We start from the raw sequence: 22,981 nt of genomic DNA, 5'->3' as shown, positions 1-22,981 counted from the left end.
GAAATGTTAAAAACATTATCTAAGGCCTCATTCACTCGCATATACAAGCGTTTTTTTAATTACTGGTCTGAATGCAGCTGCATTGTTTTCAATGGAACCATTCACACAGGTGCATAAACATGAGCTGCTTTCAGATCCGTATCACAGAATCCAAAAATCTGTGTCTAAGAGCAATGCGCTTTATGTGCTTACCCGTATAAACGCATGAATACATATTTGTAGGAGCGCAAATTAAGTCTAAATGAAGGGGGGAAATAAATGATGTACACATATGCGTCTTTACGCTTTTAAATGCATCTATTCGCAAATATGTTACTAATCATTACGCAGTAATTTTTCTCCTAGAAAACACATGTATAATAACAGTAAAGTTTTTATGGCCGTGTGAATGAAGCCTTATGTGTTACTTGTTTTATCTCAAAGCTAAAACCTGTTCTATAAATCCAATAAATGTTATATCTCTCCTATTGAAAATATTATACATAAAAACAGTTTGATGTTTAATTAAACTCTCTATTTTAGACAAGAGAAAATAATTCACAATTAACCAGAACCAAGCCCAATTTGTGAAGCTTTCAATCTGGCTTCCCATACTTTCCATACCAACTGTTCACATTTATATATAAGTCCGTGTCTAAACTAGCAATTACCCGACACAATCTCTGCTTATTACGGTGCAGGCTAGAACATATGACTTGATTATACTTTCATCTTTTAGTTTATAACAGGTTTGTGCACCTAAACATCCAAAAATAGAACATTTTTATGGGTCCCTGTTAACATTTGATTCCTATTTTCCTACTAAATGAAAAATTGATCACCCAGTCAAAAACTTATTATTGCAAATATTTCATATTGTATATTTATGGAATACTTTACCTCTTAATATTCCTGACAAATGCCAGTATGCTAAAGGTTGATTATATTGTTTTGCATTCCAATCAATTTATTTACAGCTGTCATTTTTACAGCCTGGGCTTAAAAAAGCAAAAAAAAATAGCAAATGTTTACAGCATCAGGGTTATGTAAATTCTTATTTCTGTTTTATAGCCCAATTTAAATCATATAAAAAAATATGCAGTCAGAAAAATGTTGTACTATATCATCAATTTTCATAGTCATACCTCCACTTTCCTAGATTTTGACACCAGCATCAATCCTGTTTTCTCATGAATTTAAACAGGTCTGATCAGACACCCTCCCCCTTTTCTACAATGCAAGTCTATGTGAGTACTTGTAATCAAGGGAGTGGCTGTTACTCAGCTCAGCCAGCATAAAGTACTGGAGAGATAAACAGGAAAATAGCATTTTAACTGAGATGAAAAGGTATTTTAAAGCATTTGCAAGAAAAAATAAATGCATAAATCATAACATTCAAAGCCAAAACCATAAAGAGATAAAAATTGTAATGCCCCGTACACACGATCGGAAATTCCTCCAGCAAAAGTCCGATGTGAGCTTTTGGTCGGAAATTCCGACCGTGTGTATGTTCCATCAGACTTTTGCTGGTGGAAATTCCGATTGTCTGTAGCCAATCCGATGCGCAAAATTCCGATGCTCGGAGACAATTTGACGCATGCTCGGAAGCATTGAACTTAATTTTCTCGGCTCGTCGTAGTGTTGTACGTCACTGCGATCTTGACGGTCGATAGTTCAGAGAACTTTTGTGTGACCGTGTTTATGCAAGCCAAGCTTGAGCGGAATTCCATCTGAAAAACCATCCAAGGTTTTTCTGACGAAAATTCCGATCGTGTGTATGGGGAATAAGACTTCAATTTGGCTTCTACATTAAATATAGGGAAAATTAACAGAGTGACGGACTTAAAGTGTATCTAAACCCAAAACCAAAAAAGTAACATATTACAGCCACTAGTTCTTGGTGTGGTGGCTGTATTTGCATTCTTTTTTCAAGCTCCTTTTGCTTTAATTTCACCTGGTAATCCTATAAATATCACACTTCCTTTCCTTGGGTTGCTGCACCACTCTTCTATTGTATCTATGGAGGGAGCCATTGTTGTCACTCTAGGCTGCTTTCCTGATACGGACAATAAACATGTCCATGTCTCTTCATCTCAATTACATGAAGGGCAGAAGAATTGTTTGTTTACAGTGGACAGCTAGGAAAGAAGATATTCTTTGGTGCAGGTAACAGAAAGTCACAAGGACACACATCTGGCAAGACCTGGCAAAAATGTTCTTACCAGAAAAAAAAGAAACCCAAGGCAGCCACCTAATTTAAGGACTCTTATGCCCTGTACACAAGAGCGGACTTTTTGACTGGACTGGTCCAACGGACCGAATCCGGTGGACAATCCGACCGTGTGTGGGCTTCATCGGACCTTCAGTGGACTGTTTGTGTCGAAAATCTGGCAGACATAAGATTTGGAACATGTTTCAAATCTTTACGTCGGAACTCCGCTGGACCCAGTTCCTATCGAGAAATCTGCTCGTCTGTATGCTATTCCGACGGATGAAAACTGACGCTAGGGCAACTATTGGCTACTGGCTAGGAAATTCCTTATTTTAGTCCGGTCGTACGTCATCACGTACGAATCCGTCGGACTTTGGTGTGATCGCGTGTAGGCAAGTCCGTTTGTTTGAAAGTCCGTCGGAAAGACTGGCGGACCATTGTTGCTGAAAAGTCTGCCCGTGTGTACAGGGCATAAGCTGCAATATATAATATTTTTTCTTGAGATTAGTGATCCTTTAAAGTTTGCAAACCTCATAAAAAAAGCCCCTCCCACAGGATCATGTTATAATGTGCTAGTATGGACTGCAAAAAATGGTGCCCTCCAGCGACTTGCTGTCACCGCTGACAGGGATTCCAACTTCACCCAGTCTTCCTTTTGGGTACACAAGCTCCAGCCATTGAGAGCACAGTGTGCATGCTCTGGTGACGTCACCGGCTGCTACACATGTAAATATCTCCAAAATGGTGCATGTTTAGGAGATATTTACTGTTCCTACAGGTAAGCCTTATTATAGGCTTACCTGTAGGTACAAGATAAACATGAGAGTTTACTAGCACTTTAATTCTGCACATTCAAGCATTGTATTTTGACATGGGTGTTTGCAGAAATCTTGTTCATTTTCTGCCAGCCTTAAATATACAGTGACTCAGACAAGCGTGTGTGTGCGTGTGTGTTTCTATCAGAGTGATGCAGTCAATTGCAGACAACCCTGTAATATTCAGATAACCAGTGTAAGAATTAGCAAGTCCCTCGCTACAGCTTTTAAACATGTTACATTTTGTAGCTAGTATTTCCTCAGCACAACGCTTAACATAGTTACATAGTAGGTAAGGTCAAAAAAAGACACAAGTCCATCAAGTCCAACCTATGTGTGTGATTATATGTCAGTATTACCTTGTATATCCCTGTATGTTGTGGTCGTTCAGGTGCTTATCTAATAGTTTTTTGAAAGTATCGATGCTCCCCGCTGATACCACCGCCTGTGTAAGGGAATTCCACATCCTTGCCGCTCTTACAGTAAAGAACTATCTACGTAGTTTAAGGTTAAACCTCTTTTCTTCTCATTTTAATGAGTGGCCACAAGTCTTGTTAAACTCCCTTCCACAAAAAAAGTTTTATCCCTATTGTGGGGTCACCAGTATGGTATTTGTAAATTGAAATCATATCCCCTCTCAAGCGCCTCTTCTCCAGAGAGAATAAGTTCAATGCTTGCAACCTTTCCTCATAACTAATATACTCCAGACCCTTTATTAGCTTTGTTGCCTTTCTCTGTACTCGCTCCATTTCCAGTACATCCTTCCTGAGGACTGGTGCCCAGAACTGGACAGCATACTCTAGGCGCGGCCGGATCAGGGTATTATAGAGCGAAAGAATTATTGTTTTATCTCTGGAATTAATCCCCTGTTTAATGCATGCCAATATTCTGTTTGCTTTGTTAGCAGGAGATTGGCATTGCATTCCATCATCTACTAGGACCCCCAGGTCCTTTTCCATCCTAGATTCCCCCAGAGATTCTCCCCCAGTGTATAGATTGCATTCATATTTTTGCCACCCAAATGCATTATTTTACATTTTGCTTCATTGAACCTCATTTGCCATGTAGTCGCCCACACCATTAATTTGTTCAGATCTTTTTGCAATGTTTCCACATCCTGCGGAGAAGTTATTGCCCTGCTTAGCTTAGTATCGTCCACAAATACAGAGATTGAACTGTTTCCCCCATCCTCCAGGTCGTTTATGAACAAATTAAACAGGATTGGTCCCAGCACAGAACCCTGGGGGACCCCACTACCCACCCCTGACCATTCTGAGTACTCCTCATTTATCACCACCCTCTGAACTTGCCCTTGTAGCCAGTTTCCAATCCATGCACTCACCCTATGGTACATGCCAACGGACCTTATTTTGTACAGTAAATGCTTAAGTAAATAAAATAATCTGCATCTTACAAAGCCATTGTCTATGACTTATTTACTTCTCTCATTACAATTACATTAATAGTGAATTTCATGTAGTAAAGGGTATGTGATTCTAAGTTAAACATTTCCAGAGAAATAGGAGGCTGTCATTGTTTAACACCTTCTAAAAACAGGTGCCAATAACACTTTGCAATTTGCAGTTTCTTTGTTGTGGTTAGTGGTAGGTCTAGATACCTATGTGAGTTAAATGTTTTATGAAACAATGCTGATTCAATGAACTATTATATCATGGTGATCCCGTTGTTCATCGACATGAGAACAATGCATGTTATCCCTGTTTGTTTTTTTTTACTAAATATTGGTTGCTGACATTCAGGCTCCGTTCACATAAGCTGCGGTTGTGGCTTACAGCATGGGGTCCTTGTTCACTAATTTAGGTGCGAATCAAGTCCAAATGTTTGCCTGAACTCGGACCTGAAGACGCACAGAACCCTTCTTCAATGCGGACTGTGGCCACCCCAGAGCTGTGTGAACCAGCTCCATTGAGAGCCAGTCACACTCTCCTGCCATGCGAATTGGATGCAGGGAAACTCACATCCAATTTGCATATATGTGAACCCAACCATAGGGATATAAGTTGGAAGACAACTGAAATCCTGCATAGTAAGGGCTGTGAGTGTTGGCACACATTCCATTACACCACATCATAAAGGGCTCAGCCAGGGATTCTGGACTTTACCCTAGTATCAGTTAGATGTTATGTATATAAAAGCTTTGTTTTACAAATTAACATTTAGTCCAGGGTGCACACATAAAACAGATGTGGCCAGAGCTGGATTAAGAACTGATAGAGCCCTAAACAGATTAACAATTTGGGTCCCCTTCCTATGCTCTTTTCCACTTTCCCACTGTTTATCTTCTGTAAAGAAATCTATATGCTACTACAGGGGTTATCTACAAGTAGGGTTATCTACAAGTAGGAAAGCAGCTGGAATATTAAGTCAGTCCACTTAAGTGAGTACTACTACACCTCGGAGTGAGTGTGCCATATGGGAGCGTGCCCAGCAGGGCAGAACTGTACGAGGGACATTGGAAGAGACTGATATACTAATAAAGGTACCTTGATTATACTCAGTGATGGAAGCTGAATGCTGTGGGCTTAGTATACCGTATATTGGGGAAGTGGTCCCAACTCTGTGGTGCTCTCAAGGAGAGCATGTGATAAGGGAAGATAGCTTATAATGCTGACATTCTGCTCCTAAATGATAACCATAGAATGTCTGCTCCTGTGTATGGAATTCTGCGCCAAAGAATTCTGTCAGTATGTCAATGTGACGTCAGATGTTGTGGTCATCTTTAAGAAGTTACAGTAAAGTACAGAAAATATATTTGTGAGGACATTCCTGTATTTTTTAATACAATAAGATTGTATAGTGTATGTCCATCACTCTGGAACCAACTCCCACCCCACCTTCCCTGGAATTCCTGGTCAGGTCGGCTGCCCACATAGGAGATGAAGGAACATCCATGAAGCTGAAAGCGGTGAGGATTTTGTCACTTCCAGTCTCAGTGCTGTCTTCCATGCTGTCTTTGGTCAGGGAAACATCTAATCAAACACTATCTGTATTTGATTAGATGTTTTGAAGGGCATAGGAGGTATCATGGGTCTAATAGACCCCTTATGTCTCCATTAAGAGTTCCTGTAACTGCCCAAAGCTATCACAAGGGGTCTTGTTCACCCTTGTAATTGCAATAAAGGTAAATGAAAACAAATGTAAAAAAAATTAATTTAAATAAAATCAATAAAAAAATAAATTGTAAAGCACCCCTACCCCCCCTGTACTCACACACAATGGAAAAACGTACGTAAGTCAAGCGCACATATGTAAATGGTGATTGCAGCAAACGTGAAGTATTGGAACATTGGAGTGAAAGCCACAGCTCACATTTAACTCTAAAATGATAACTTGTAAAGGTTTTTAAAGTATTGCCTATGGATAGTTTTAGGTACCATAGTTTGTCACCCGTTCACAGGCCTGCAGAATTTGAAATCTTGACATGTTTGGTATCTATTTACTCGACACAACATCATCCTTTAAATTCTATCCCAAAAATTGGGTATTATATTGTGTTTGTGCCCACTAAAATTATTTTAAAGTGTATTCGTTTGTGAAAATTTGCAGTTTATAAATGGCTATATATTAATATATATGTAGCCAGGAGCTAGAGATATACATATTCTGGCAATCAGGAGACACTGCGTGGCATTGCAGCAGGGGGAGCTGTTTCCCTCTAGTGCTGAGAGGAATGCTGACCTGTTATCTTTTTAATCAGAGACAAGGAAGAGCAAAGCATCTTGGGATACGTAATCCATATGGATGGGATTTGATCTCTGGCTGAATCATCAAGAACTACAATTACCAACTGGCTGATAGGGAAGAACAGACTGCTGGGAAAGACTATAAGAGGGATGGATTGAGGGCTAGCGCACTCTCTTGGGACCCCACATGGATCTGAGTGCAGGGACTCTATGATAGTGTGAGCTGCAGCTGAGTCGTGGCCTGCACCAGCAGAATTACCCAACGTATTTCCGAAGGGACATCTGTGGACAGCTCTCTTTAGCTGTTCGGCGGCAGCCTGGAGGCCACTCCTATTCCATTCACCCTGCAGTGATATCAGATTCGGGTGAACCATAGAGACAGCCATCATCATCATCATCTCTTGTTCCAGTGTGGTGAGCAGGCAATAGCCCAACCTTATAGACACTGTATATAGACACTATTGTCCCTTGCATAATTTATCATCCTTAGTGGCAAGGATCTAGACCAAATATCATAGACACTATATATACAGACACCTTTACTTTCTATTGCCCTGCTGCTACTTGTAGTTCCACAGAGAGCAACATCTTTAAGTCAGTGATCACTGTGAGTCCAGGTACAGTTTGCTTTACACAGGAAGATTGTTTGCAGTTTATCCACAATTTATTGATTCAGTTGCTTTGCATTGCCATTCAAAAATTCCTTGCATGCAATTAAACATCATGGACTAGCTGAAGATCAACTGGACCGTACAGCAATACACTTCCTCCTTCACTTCAGGGATTTGTTTTACTGAGCTCATAGAGCAATAATTCACCAAAGAACTCTCTGGAAGAGCAGGTTGAATTTCAATACAGTTTTCCCATTTCTAAAAGTTATAACTCGTTATTTACTGTTTCTGCATTTGTGTGTAGGAGCAGTAGAGAGGGGTCTGACACTCATAAGAGCCATTCCTCTGCACTCCTGTAGCCTGTTCACTGTTGCATGTTTAAATCTAATGACTGATAGTCATTTAGTTACTGATAACATTCCTATAGGAAATTACATTTTGGAGTGTAAACTTGAGTTGACTCTCTAATTTCTTTTTCATCTCATTTGGTAAACTTTAGTGGTTTAATCAATTCTGGTGTATTTACGTCCTTCTTGTTGGAAAATGTATGAACCCAGGGTGTTAGAGGTGGCAGGGGACTGACAGTGTCAGGGCAACCAGGGGGGTACTGATTTAATTTGTGACCCTCAAGAGGTAGTACATATATAGAGAAAATATATTTTTTCTAGCAAATGTTAATTTTAACATGTACAGTTGTGCTCATAAGTTTACATACCCTGGCAGGATTTATGATTTCTTGGCCATTTCTCAGAGAATATGAATGATAACACAAAAACGTTTCTTTCACTCATGGTTAGTGTTTGGCTGAAGCCAATTATTATCAATCAACTTTGTTTACTCTTTTTAAATAATAATGACAACAGAAACTACCCAAATTACCCTGATAAAATGTTTACCCTGGAATGTCTGGCCTTGGTACTGACACAGAAGGTGGCACACAGGTTAAAATGACAACGAAAGGTTCATTTCCCACATTTGTGGCTTTTTAAATCACAATTCGTGTCTGTGTATAAATAGTGAGTTTATAATAAATAATGAGTTTGTTAGTTCTCACATGGATGCACTAAGCAGGCTAGACACTGAGCCATGAGGAGGTAAAAAAGAACAGTCAAAAGACCTGTGTAACAAGGTTAATGAAACTTTACAAAGATGGAAAAGGATATAAAAAAATATCAAAAGTCTTGAATATGCCAGTCAGTACTGTTCAATCACTTAATAAGAAGTGGAAAATTTGGGGATCTCTTGATACCAAGCCAAGGTCGGGTAGATCAAGAAAGATTTCAGCCACAACTGCCACAGGAACTGTTCGGAATACAAAGAAAAACCCACAGGTAACCTCAGGAGAAATACAGGCTGCTATGGAAAAAGATGTTGTGGTTGTTTTTAAGGAGCACAATACAATGATACTTGAACAAAAAAGAGCTGCATGGTCAAGAATGCCAGAAAAAAGCCTTTACTGTACAAGTTAGTTACACAAAAAAGCCTGGTTACAATATGCCCAACAACACCTTTGCATGTCTCATTGGCTTTTTTGTGGCATTGGCGCAGTAATGGCTTACTTCTGACAGCTCAACCATGCAGCTCTTTTTTGTTCAAGTATTGTTGAATTGTGCTCCTTAAAAACAACCATGCCATCTTTTTGGAGAGCAGCCTGTATTTCTTCTGCGGTTACCTATGGGTTTTTCTTTGTATCCTGAGCAATTCTTCCGCCAGTTGTGGCTGCAATCTTTCTTGATCTACCTGACCTTGGCTTGGTATAAAGAGATTCCCATATATTCCACTTCGTATTAAGTGATTAAACAGTAATGACTGGCATATTCAAGGCTTTCTTTGTAAAGTTTCATTACCTTGTTACGTAGGTTTTTTTGACTGTTCTTTTCTACCTCCTCGTGGCTCAATGTCTAGCCTGCTTAGTGCGTCCATGTGAGAGCTAACAAACTCATTGACAATTTATACACAGACACTGATTGTGATTTATGCAAAAAAATGTGTACCAAAAAAATGGCGCCTTGTGGGCACTATCACATGTGAGTGTAACTGCTATTATTGCTGCTGTTTTTACTCTATTAAAAATTACTACACTATGAGACTTTCATCTGTGTCTCCTGTGGAGTAATTTTTTACATTCTAGCTCCTTCCTGAGTGGCCATTGAAGTGGATTCATGCCATTAGTGGAATCAATTTGGGGTTCCCAAAGTGTTTCTTGACCATCCTGTAAAAAGGGGTCAAACAGCTCTGGTGACTGGCCATCTGCATTCTGAGCACTCGTGGTGGAAGATCTAGAAGTTTTATCTCAGAGCATTCCGTTTTGGTGTTGGGATTTATTCACTTATGGACTTTATGCTTGCTTATTTTCTCATTAATGTGCACATTTGAGTTTGATGCAATGTTTTTCTTTGCGACACAAATGTGGGAAATTAACCTTTAATTGCCATTTAACGTGTGTGCCACCTTCTGTGTCTGTACCAAGGCCAAACATTCCAGGGTATGTAAACTTTTGATCAGGGTCATTTGGGTAGTTTCTGTTGTCATTATCATTTAAAAAGAGTAAACACAGTTGATTGATAATAAATGGCTTTAGCCAAACACTAACCATGAGTGAAATAAATGTTGTTATCGTTCATATTCTCTGAAAAATGGCTAAGAAGTCATAAATTCTGCCAGGGTATGTAAACTTATGAGCACAACTGTATATGAAAAATGTGAACATTGCCCCTGACAGCAAGCGGTTAAAGTAGAACTATACTCTCTTAATCTCCAATGATGCACTGTCCAAAAGCTCCCTTGTTGGTGCCCACATCTTCCCCCAGTCTTCTGGGTTTGAGATCTTCTCCAATCTATATTAGCCATGCTGGCATGGCGTAAGTCCCTGGCATGTGTGGAAGTTCATTCACCCAGCAAATTCTGATGTTGTGTATTTAACTGCATATGCACAGCTGAACGACCAGAAGATCGGGAAAAGACAGGTAAGAATCCTTTATTTCAGAAGAGCCATAGTATGTCTCTTTTGCAAAATATAGCCAACCTGTTTCCACTATTTAATTATTTCTACTGTAAGTCTGAAAATGCGGGAAAGCAATGACAATCCTGAAAGAAATTAGATAAGCTTTTTAGCACTGCATGAAATTAGATGGAAAGGCGATGATAAAATGAAATCAGGAAAAAATATACAGTAATATTATACAGTAAAGGCTAAAAAGGACAGTTAGAGGTTTTAAAGAACATGGTAATTATAAACAATCAATTATCAGTCCTGTCAAAGCATGAATAAATTCACTCAGAGTGGTAGGAAATGTTTTTAATACCTGCATAATCACTGTGCATGCACTTAGAAAACAAGAAATGTGGGGTCAAGTTTGAGTTTTATGAAAAACCAGAAGCGACACACAAGAACGCATCTGGAAGGAAGTGAAAAAAATATTAGGTGATTACAATGGGACATACAAAATACAGATCATGCGTAGACATCAAAAGTTTACTTGACAAAAGCAATAATGGGGCAAGGGCAACTACATTTGTCATATAATTCAAACATTCATTGAAAGCGGAACTCCAGCTTTGTAAGACCAAGGAAGAATAAAGAGGACTACATAACAGCAAATACAGAGGAATACAGAGCAGCAAGAGGAATAGCTAAAATAATCCTAAGAATAATGGGTAAATAGGATTAGAAAATGAAAGCAAGTGCTGAAAGCATCAGAAAAAAAATAATGCAGTGAATTTTTTTAGGATCAGTTGTAGGGATGAGCTCAGGCTCATTCTCAACTCATGTTTGGACTATTGGGAGTCAAACTAAGTTTGTGTTTAGCCAAGCTGAACCTCTGGCTGCAGTGGTATGTGAAACTGCCAGTATCCTAACAACCAGTGAGTTATTCCCACCCAGCTGTCATTTGGGCTACTAAGTACTAAGTACAATTTGCTATCCAAAGTTTAAAACGTATGCTCTAGATATTAAATACAGGCATCAAAGTGTATGAACACATAAGACCCCATTCACACAGGGGCAACACGACTTGCAGGTCGCCTCAGCGAGGCGACCTGCAAACGAATGCCCGGGCGACTTGCAAAACGACTTCTGCATAGAAGTCTATGCAAGTCGCCCCAAGTCGCCCCCGAAGTCGTACAGGAACCTTTTTCTAAGTCTGAGCGACTTGCGTCGCTCCCCTTAGAACGGCTCCATAGTACAGAACGGGAGGCGACTTGTCAGGCGACTAGGTCGCCTGACAAGTCGTCCCTGTGTGAATGGGGTCTCACTGTAGCAATCTCCAATTTATGGATGAATTCTGGTCTGTTCTGGCAGGAAAAGCTTTATAACTTCTTTCTTGATAGCCTCCTGCACATTCCTGTTGTGTTTTGAGACAGCCCATCTTAGCTGTGTGCCAATAGGAATGCAGGAGGCAGAAAGCAGTGACTATCTCTGACACTCCTGAAAACATTTTGCCTGTCAAAATGGTATGAAATTTGAAGCTGAGGAAACATGCAGATGAGGATACTGTTAGAGTGGAAATGATAGTAAAGGAAGGAAAATGACCATGGAAAAGGATCTCTCAAATTGTTAACAGTGTATGGAAAAAAAGAAGAAATACCACAGTACTAGGAAAAAAATTATCTTTACCCCTATATATAAAAAGAAGATTCCGGTTCCAGAGCCACATGAGGAGGAGGTGGGCAGATCTAGCTCCCGCTGCACACCTCTCTAAAACTGCTTCTGAAGCCGATTTACACCTCGGGGACACCCCCCTCCATCTCCGGTACCAGACAAGACTCACATGAATTGGTTTGTGGAGTGCTCCCACAACCGATCATTCTCCGCCAGTATGCAGCCCTCAGCAGACGCGGCGGCTGCAGCTAAGAGGGCGCTTGCGCCCGGCCCCATAGACACGGCACAGTCCCCCTCAGGCACAACAGCCAGCGATCCTACCTCCCCTGCAGGCAGAGCCCAGGCGGTAGTAGCCCTCCTGACACCTACTTTGGCTGCCACAGTAGATGCAGCAGTGCAGAGAGCACTAGAACAGTTCCTTATTGAGCTCCAGAATTGGGCTCAACGTATATTCCATACAGAGGAGAGGATCTCCTCACTCGAGGACGACACCACAGCTCATGCTGCTGTTCTGGCATGCCTTACACACTCAAATAAAGAACTGTGGGATAAATTGGATGATTTAGAGAATCGTTCGAGAAGGAACAATCTAAGGATTATCGGATTGCCAGAATCATTCTCTAACACACAGCTCACAGATATATATGTGCCAAAACTATCCCTGAGCAACTGGGCCTCTGCACACCATGTGTCATTGAGTGTGCTCACCGCATAGGCCAGCACACTGAACACCGTGCTAAACCCAGAGCAGTCATTGTCAGATACCTCAATTACGCTGACAAGAACACCATCCTGCAGAAATTCCGTAGCAAGGGAACCTTCTCTATTGATGGCGCAGACCTGCTGCTGTTCGCTGACTAGTCTATAGAGGTGATGAAACAGTGCAAAGCATTTTCATCAATCTGCTCGACTTTGTTCAACAACCATGTCAAATTCACCTTGGCCTATCCGGCTGTTCTTCATATCATATCTTTTACAGGAGCACACCATACTTTCTCATCCTCAGCTGAAGCGGAGCACTACCTTACTCACCCTACAGACATGGATACGGAACACAATAATTCTACTGGGGGCTCTCCCTCAAGATCTGTTAAAGACTCCCGTACCTCAACCAATAGCTAACTCAGTCCTGAAAAGCCCCCATACAAGCGCAGTCGTTTCACCAACCAAACTCACCACTCAGAAATTCACTGAATTATTGGTATGAACAGTATGGCCAATATCCTAGTTGCTGTTGGATATGCACTGATTTAGTAGCACTTCGTTTATTAATCACGTTCTATGAGTTTTTTTTCAGTTCCAGCTGTTCTCCTGCTCCCTCGTGGGTTAAAACTCAGCACTCTGAGCAATCGCTCATATCAGGGCGGCTCTTTCCTGCTGTCAGCGGGTCTCACGCCTCCATACCCCCTCCCTCCTCTCTCTTCCACCCCCCTTACTGGAGCCGTTCTTTAGACTCCCTCTCCCCCTCCTTTCCTCCCCCGAGACCTTATTTTCACCCCCCTAGAGAGGAACGAGCACTAAGCGGGAGCTCTGCGTGGGTGATGATCCCCATGTGGAAAAAGGTGAGGTCAGTTATGTTTTCTTGAGTTATTTACCTGTTACGCCTGTATACCCTCAGAAGCTTTCCGATATATATATATCCCTCACTTTGCTAATGCAATGACTGTCATAGGGTTAGATAACATGCTAACTCATGCTCACGCCCATATACAACAGACATGGCTCATAGTGACAGGGATCACCTGAAAATTGTTTCCTGGAATGTAAAGGGGCTTCGTTCTCCCAATAAACGTGTGCAAATCCTTAGACATCTAAAGCGTCTCTGGGCTGATGTGGTGCTCATTCAAGAGACCCATCTGTCCGCTGATGATTTACCACGTCTTCGCAAGTTATGGGTTGGAAATGTTTATGGCCGCAAAGCCTATCGTGGCTATTATACTACATAAAAATCTGAGACACACTATTTGAGATATCCAAGCTGACTCGACTGGCCGTAAAATAATGCTACGTCTATCATTAGCTTCTAAAGACATCACTATCACCAACATTTATGCCCCCAACTCCCCTGATAATGTATTCTTTCCAAGACATGGTGGCTTGGATCTTGGACACCCCTGAGGCTCTCCACCTGGTTGGAGGAGACTTTAATTCTGTCATGCGCCATCAGAAGACCGTGCAGGCCATTGCTGCCAAACAACACGAAACCCTCACCCCTTAACAGCAGATATTACACCTCTTGACCGGGCCATCTCTTCAATAAATTTTATAGACTTTTGGCGCCTAACCCACCCGACTAACCGAGATTTTACCTTTTTTCACCCCCCCACAATTCTTTTTCACAGATAGATCATTTTTTTGCATCTCAAGCTTTACTGTCAACAATCTGTGATCCTGAGATTGGTGAAGCAGTGATCTCAGATCACAGTCTAATCACTATACACCCAACCAATGTCAAACCATCATCACCATCGCCCACCTGGCGATTCCCATCATATCTAGCAAAAAATTAGGATTTTTGTCACACGCTTTATACCACTTGGGAGGACTATACCTCCACCAATGGTGCACACTTCACCGACCCAAACCTTTTTTGGGAGGCGGGTAAAGCCTTCCTTAGAGGTAAGATTATCTCATACATGGCACAATTTAAAAAACACTCCAGACAGCAATATCTGCAGGCTAGTGAGAGGTTACGATCAGCACACTCTACTCTGATGCACAATCGCACCTTGGATAACATTAAAACATGGCAGATTGCTAAACAAATATAGAGAAAGCAGTTCAGCGCATAGACAAACAAGACAGAAAAACAAAACAAAACTAATCCAATAAATCGAAAATTGAAAATAGGAAAGAGTCTATAGTGTAAAAAGCACCATCAAGTGTCCATAAACGGTGGTCCTAAGGATGACAAACAGGGTGGTCGTGTGACGGCCTCCACCAATACTGAGTCCTTACCGCTCACCTCATAGAGTGGACCCCTGAGTATATCAGTCAGGTCACACAGGCAGTCCCTGCACAAGGGTAAATATACTGGTCAGCTGGATGGAAGGATCGCTGGAGACAGGTGTCCAAAATAGCATAATATGCCCTGTGTCATAGCCAAGAACTCCGGTGGGCTCGTTACATGGAATGATAATAGTACAGTGTAGTGCTCTCCGTTGGGTATATAAAAAAATTTATTTAAAAAGCAATTGCACTTACATAGCAAGCACTGTTACCTCAGTGCCAAGGTGACATAACAGACAGTATCAAATTTCCACGAGGATGAACGGAGGATGTGGATGATGTCACATAGATCACGTGGTTCCATAGGCGTTGCGTCCCAGGGGGCGGGACTTCATCAGCGGTGACGGAGTGACATACTACACCCGCTATGAATACTCTAACGTGACACCTCCGATCATCAGAGGTGTCAGCAATGCAGGGAAACCATGGAGATATCTAAACAACAAAGATACTGACACCTCAGGTCGTTTCAGGTATTACACACGATAAATAACCATAGAAAACTGATACACAAGGAGATGAGGGCCGGAAGTCAACAGATGCCTGTACTAACTAAGAGGGAGTTAAATGTTAAGACAGAAATACCATCAACTAAACAAAAAACATATTAACCCCCAGATGGATGTCATACACAAATAGGAGACTGAGACCATAAAATCAAATGGAGAAAAGAATTAAGACATGATAATTAATGTAATAAAAAATGCCTAAACCCGCGTCTACGTTGATCCTCGTATACAGCATATATATGGAGAATAAACATAATTTTAGTGATCAGAAATAAAGCAATTTACATCAAACTCAACATTAAGGCCGGTGGGCACAAGAACCTTTGTCTCATGTATCCAATGAGACTCTCTACGGCTGAGCTGACGTATAAAATTGCCACCTCTCCAATGCTTTGTGACTCTTTCGATCCCCCAAAACATTAGACCCCTGGGGTTCTGGTTGTGAACTAGTTTAAAGTGCCTGGATACATTGTGAGTTTTTAGTCCATTTTTGATGATGTTCACATGCTCACCCAATCTAACATGGAGGGGTCTGGAGGTCCTGCCAATGTACTGAAGACCACATCTACATTCAAGCATGTAAACAACACCAATCGTGGCACACGTAATTAATTGCTGCATTTTATACTCTTTATTTGTTGCTGAAGACACAAAGGTTTTCCGCTTTTTGATATTGCATTTGGAATGCCTGCAGGCGGTACATTTCCAGCAAGCATAAAATCCTGAAAGGAACATAAATAACCGACTTTCTGATTGAATAGGCATGTCAACAACACTAGGTGCCAAACGATCACGAAGGGAGGGGGCTTTTTTATATATAAATAATGGTCGCTGTGGCAAAAGAGGACCCAGAACTTTATCTTGTTTGAGTATGGGCCAATTTTTTTGAACAATCCTCTCAAACTTTTTATGTTGAACATTGAAATTTAATACCATTTTAAAGTTGGAAACACCAGTATCATTTTCTTTGATCTGATTGGATACTAATGCATTTCTATCCATGCTGGGCACCCGTTCTATTTCACTTTCCAGGGCAGATTTCTCATATCCCTTTTGGTGAAACCTGGATGCAAGGACCTGGGATTGAAAAACAAAATCATCCTTATGAGTGCAATTCCACCTGAGCCTGATGAATTGACCTCTGGGGATATTGCACAACCATGACCTATGGTGGCAGCTCCCCAGAGGAATATAGGAATTTCGATCAGTTGGTTTAAAATGGTTGCACAAACGAAAATGGTAGCCCTCTTTAGAAATCTCCAGGTCAAGGAAGATAATATGTTCCGTACTGATATTACAGGTAAGCTGAATATTCTTGGAATTATCATTCATTGATTTAATAAACCTGTCAAGACCCAAATGATCTTCATCCCATACAAGAATGAGATCATCAATAAACCTCCTATAGCAGACAAACTCAGGGGGGCGATTGGAGAAAACAACTTTTTCAAAGTTTTTTGTTTGTTTAAATTGCTAAACAAAACTTTGATCTATGGGCTGAGCAATAGGAAGCAGCTAAAGCATCCTACTATACACTTTACACTATACATAGATACGGCAACAAGGCGAGCAAACATTTGTCCCGACTGTGTACAGGTCTTAAACAACCTAGGTATATTTCTGCTCTGAAGAACACTGCTGGCTCCCTTGTTACCTCCCATACAGAAATTAGTAAATTACTTACTGAATACTATACATCCCCCTTTTCTGAGGACCCAATCGATCAAACAATGGCGGAGAATCTGCTACCCAAGGTACTACTGCCCCAACTCACCACCGCACACTTAGAGACCCTTAATGCTCCCATTACTGTAGAAGATATCCAATCAACGGTTAAATCCCTAGCCTCATCGAAGGCCCCAGGCCCTGATGGATATACTGACGAGTTCTACAAATTAAGCAGTGATTTCATCCCCGATACTTTGAAACATGTATTCACCGCCATGTGGGAGGGGGGGGCCCCTACCTTCCCATGGGCACCCAGGCACACATCAAACTAATATCCAAAAAAGGGAAAGAACCGTTACACCCAGGCTCGTATAGGCTAATCCCACTGATAAACGTAGATGTAAAAATTCTTTCTAAAATAGTTGCCTCACGCCTAGTAACCCTAATCCCCTCCCTGCTTCACCCAGCTCAATCGGGCTTTGTTTCGGGGCAATCAGCGACTTTGAACATCCGCAAAGTCTTGATGGTGCTGGAATATGCCAAATTAAACCCGGATCAAGACACCACTATCGTATCACTAGACACCGAAAAGGCCTTCGATAATATTAGTTTTTCATGGTTATTTAGGGTGATGAAGGCATTTGGTTTTTTGGATATGATTATACGTTTTTTATACCAGATGTATACATCCCCAACGGCTCGATTAGTTACTCCGGATTTCATCTCAGACATCATACCTCTTACTAAGGGAACAAGGCAGGGCTGTCCCCTCTCCCCTGTACTCTTCAATATAGCGATTGAACCTTTGTCTAGAATCCTTAACTCGCCTGCTGGTATTAGCGGTATTACTATCAGAGACCAAACTGTCCGTTCCACTTTATTTGCGGATGATATTCTACTCTTCTCATCCAATCCTCTATCAGACTTTAATTACTATTATTATTATTATACAGAATTTATATAGCGCCAACAGTTTACGCATCGCTTTACAATACACTACGTGACCTATTTGCGGCCTTTTGACTCATCTCTGGCTTTAGAATCAATTTTGACAAAAGTGAGGTTCTAGTACTAAACCCCCGATTATCTGCTAAATGGTGATTATCTTCACCATTCGCTCGAGCCACACACTACATCACATACTTGGGGATACACATAGGTCGAGAGCCATCCTCCTTATACACTCTCAATTACCCAACTTTAATAACAAAAATTGTAAAGGAGTTGAAAGCTTCGGCAGGTCTCCCCCTCTCGCTCTTTGGGAGATGTCACCTATTCAAAATGGTATCCTTTGCACAATTACTCTATCTGATGCAGACCATTCTGCTCTTACTGAAACTCGGATGTACAGAGGATACACAAGGCTTTAAATGCCTTCCTATGGATTAACAAAAAGCTGCGTATTGCTCTCCAAAAACTTTGTCTCCCGAAGTCCGAGGGTGGTGCAGGCTTGCCTAATTTACGTTTTTTTTTTAATATCTCATGCCTACTTAGACAAGGTCTAGATTGGTTGTCGGTTAAATCTCGATATTCAAGCTATATACTTGAGGGAGCTTTGGTTTTCCCGCACACCCTTCCAGCCGTTCTCCACTCCACTCTGAAAGCTTTGCCCCTACATCTTAAATCAAATGTCCTTATTAGAGACACAGTGATTGCCTGGAGAGAGGTGCGGAGATTGCTAAGGCTACCCACAAATATATCCAGCCATCTCACCATTCAAGGAAACCCCATGTTTCTCCCTTCCACTGTTTACACAGCCTTCAACTTTTGGAGCAAGCGCGGCCTCACTACTGTTACTCCTTTATATAGTGATAAGCTGGGAGGATTCAAACCATACCAGGTTCTCTCACGGGAATATTCGCTACCACCATCTCATGCTTTCCATCATCACCTTCTACTCAGCTATCTGCGAACATGTCATGGACCCCAAACAGATCCCCTTCAAAAATCTTACCTGGATGTAGTGATCCAGAAAGACGATTGCTCTATCTCCAATCTCTACTCCCATCTTATTACACACCAATCGGATAAATATCATCTTACCCCCTTCCAAAAGTGGTGCTCAATATTCAATGACACTGAACTGCTGGAAAAGATACTACAAAGCTATCGCCACATTCACAAGCTCACTATATCAGAAGCGTGGTGGGAAACCCATTTTAAAATCATTCACAGAGCATACTACCCATTCCGCACCAATATCTCAGAACTAGGGATGAGCTTTGAGTTCGAGTCGAACTCATGTTCGACTCAAACATTGGCTGTTCGCAAGTTTGCCGAACAGCGAACAATTTGGGGTGTTCGCGGCAAATTCGAATGCCGCGGAACACCCTTTAAAAGTCTATGAGAGAAATCAAAAGTGCTAATTTTAAAGGCTTATATGCAAGATATTGTCATAAAAAGTGTTTGGGGACCCGGGTCCTGCCACAGGGGACATGGATCAATGCAAAAAAAAGTTTTAAAAACGGCCGTTTTTTCAGGAGCAGTGATTTTAATAATGCTTAAAGTCAAACAATAAAAGTGTAATATTCCTTTAAATTTCGTAGCTGGGGGGTGTCTATAGTATGCCTGTAAAGGGGCGCACGTTTCCCGTGTTTAGAACAGTCTGACAGCAAAATGACATTTCGAAGGAAAAAACCCATTTAAAACTACTCGCGGCTATTGCATTGCCGACAATACACATAGAAGTTCATTGATAAAAACGGCATGGGAATTCCCCACAGGGGAACCCCGAACCAAAATTAAAAAAAAAAAATGACATGGGAGTCCCCCTAAATTCCATACCAGGCCCTTCAGGTCTGGTATGGATATTAAGGGGAACCCCGGCCAAAATTAAAAAAAAAAATGACGTGGGGTTCCCCCTAAATTCCGTACCAGATCCTTCAGGTCTGGTATGGATTTTAAGGGGAACCCCGCGCCAAAAAAAAAAAAAAAATGGCATGGGGTCCCCCCAAAAATCCATACCAGACCCTTATCCGAGCATGTCAAAAATGTTAAAAATGAGACAGTTTTTGACAATTCCTTTATTTAAATGCTTCTTCTTTCTTCTATCTTCCTTCATCTTCTTCTTCTTCTGGTTCTTCTGGTTCTTCCTCCGGCATTCTCGTCCAGCATCTCCTCCGCTGTGTCTTCTATCTTCTTCTCCTCGGGCTGCTCCGCACCCATGGCATGGGGGGAGGCTCCCACTCTTCTCTTTGTTTTCTTCTCTTCTTCCTTCTTCTCTTCTTCTATTCTTCATTTTCTTCTCCGGGCCGCACAGCACCCATGCTGGCATGGAGGGAGGCTCCCGCTGTGTGACGGCATCTGCCAGCATGGATGCGGAGCGGCCCGGAGAAGAAAATGAAGAAGAGAAGAAGAGAAGAAGAGAAGAAGGAAGAAGAGAAGAAAACGAAGAGAAGAGCGGGAGCCTCCCCCCATGCCATGGGTGTGGAGCGGCCCGAGGAGAAGAAGATAGAAGACGCCGCGGAGGAGATGCTGGACGAGAATGCCGGAGGAAGAACCAGAAGAGCCAGAAGAACCAGAAGAAAATTAAGGAAGATAGAAGACAGAAGAAGCATTTAAATAAAGGAATTGTCAAAAACTGTCTCTTGTCATTTTTAACATTTTTGACAGTTTTTTAGTGAAATGGTAGGGGTAAGTACCCCCTTACCATTTCACACAGGGGGGGGCCGGGATCCGGGGGTCCCCTTGTTAAAGGGGGCTTCCAGATTCCGATAAGCCCCCCGCCCGCAGACCCCCACAACCACCGGCCAGGGTTGTGGGGATGAGGCCCTTGTCCTCATCAACATGGGGACAAGGTGTTTTGGGGGCTACCCCAAAGCACCCTCCCAATGTTGATGGCATGTGGCCTGGTATGGTTCAGGAGGGGGGGCCACACTCTCGTCCCCCCCTCTTTTTATGCGGCCTGCCAGGTTGCGTGCTCGGATAAGGGTCTGGTATGGATTTTTGGGGGGACCCCACGCCGTTTTTTTTCTTTTTTGGCGCGGGGTTCCCCTTACCTGAAGGGTCTGGTATGGAATTTAGGGGGAACCCCCACGTCATTTTTTTTTAAAATTTTGGCCGGGGTTCCCCTTAATATCCATACCAGACCTGGAGGGCCTGGTATGGAATTTAGGGGGACTCCCACGTCATTTTTTTTTTTAATTTTGGCCGGGGTTCCCCCTAATATCCATGCCAGACCTGAAGGGCCTGGTATGGAATTTAGGGGGACTCCCACGTCATTTTTTTTTTAAATTTTGGTTCGGGGTTCCCCTGTGGGGAATTCCCATGCGGTTTTTATCAATTAACTTCTATGTGTATTGTCGGCAATGCAATAGCGAGTAGTTTTAAATGGGTTTTTTCCTTCGAAATGTCATTTTGCTGTCAGACTGTTCTAAACACGGGAAACATGCGCCCCTTTACAGGCATACTATAGACACCCCCCAGCTACGAAATTTAAAGGGATATTACACTTTTATTGTTTGACTTTAAGCATTATTAAAATCACTGCTCCTGAAAAAACTGACGTTTTTAAAACTTTTTTTTGCATTGATCCATGTCCCCTGGGGCAGGACCCAGGTCCCCAAACACTTTTTATGACAATAACTTGCATATAAGCCTTTAAAATTAGCACTTTTGATTATTCATGTTCGTGTCCCATAGACTTTAACGGTGTTCGCGCGTTCGAACAAACTTTTTTCCTGTTCGCATGTTCTGGTGCGAACCGAACAGGGGGGTGTTCGGCTCATCCCTACTCGGAACCTACCCAAGCTCAATGTCCTCGGTACTCCTTGTCCCGCCCTACTTTGCTACACCGCCTGTGGGACTGCTCTGAAATCTCGACATTTTGGGACTCGGTGCTCAAATATATTTTCCTTGTCAAAAGAAGTTTATTGAGTATACAATGTTATAAAGATACATAAATATACATAAAGTAAGTTTACAAGGATCTATAAAGTAAGCTCATTGTTTTACAGTAGGGTTTATATAGGTAAATATCATGAAATTTCAAATATTAAACATTGGGTTCACGTAAACCTAAATTAAAGATATATATCATTTCCTTAGTTACTTTTGTAGGTATTTAAATGATTTATACCTACTATACATATTGTTTACAAGTAGAGTGTATATAGGTCAAATAAGTTCTGATAATGAGCTTTATTCGTAAGGTGGAGAAAAGGAAAGAGAACGAAGAAAAAGGATTGAAAGGTAGAGGTATGGTCCACAAGGTTGTCCCGCTCGTCAGTTTATTATTCTTTTTAGTTCTCTTTGAAGCCTTAGAATGGGTGTCTCTGTAAGTCATTTAATCTGTTACCATGGCAACAGGACAGAGTCATTGAAATTTGACAGGAACTGTTGTTTTATCCAAGGATGCCAAAGTTTTTCAAATTTTGGAATTTGATTTTGATCGATGGCTACCATCTTAGCATGGGACATTGTATTATTCATTCTGTGAATTGTTTCTGCTAGTACCAATGTAGGAGATTTCCATGCCTTGGCCACTGTTTGTTTTGCAGCCGTTATTAGTTGGATCATAAGTTTGAATTGAGAGAGTGTTAACCATTCCGGTTTTAGATTAAGTAAAGTTAAATATGGATCTGGTTGTATTATTTTTTAAAATATTTTAGATGCAATCACGAAGACTTCCTTCCAGAAGGTTTGGATTACTGGGCACGTCCACCATATGTGTAAATATGTGCCTATTTCTGGGCATCCTCGAAAACAAAGAGTTGAGGTATTAGGTGAATATTTTGCCACTCTAGCGGGTACAAGGTACCAGCGAGTTAGGACTTTATAATTTGTCTCTAGTGCCAAGATGTTGGGTGAAGATGACTTAGATGTGAGCCATATATTAGACCAGTCCGTGTCTTCTAAAGTTCGTCCCAGGTCCTC

At 41.6% G+C, this 22,981-nt stretch overlaps 1 protein-coding gene across 3 annotated transcripts in view; it reads left to right on the top strand.

The window, feature by feature from the left end:
* Positions 1-22,981, top strand: part of NPFFR2 (neuropeptide FF receptor 2) — a 358,456-nt gene that overhangs the window by 66,020 nt on the left and 269,455 nt on the right. The gene's annotated exons all lie outside the window — the stretch shown is intronic.

The sequence above is a fragment of the Aquarana catesbeiana genome, linkage group LG01, assembly GCF_042186555.1.
Source record: "Aquarana catesbeiana isolate 2022-GZ linkage group LG01, ASM4218655v1, whole genome shotgun sequence".
Classification (NCBI taxonomy): domain Eukaryota; kingdom Metazoa; phylum Chordata; class Amphibia; order Anura; family Ranidae; genus Aquarana; species Aquarana catesbeiana.
The sequence above is the reverse complement of the archived record's forward strand: the minus strand, read 5'-3'. Positions and strand labels throughout refer to the sequence as shown.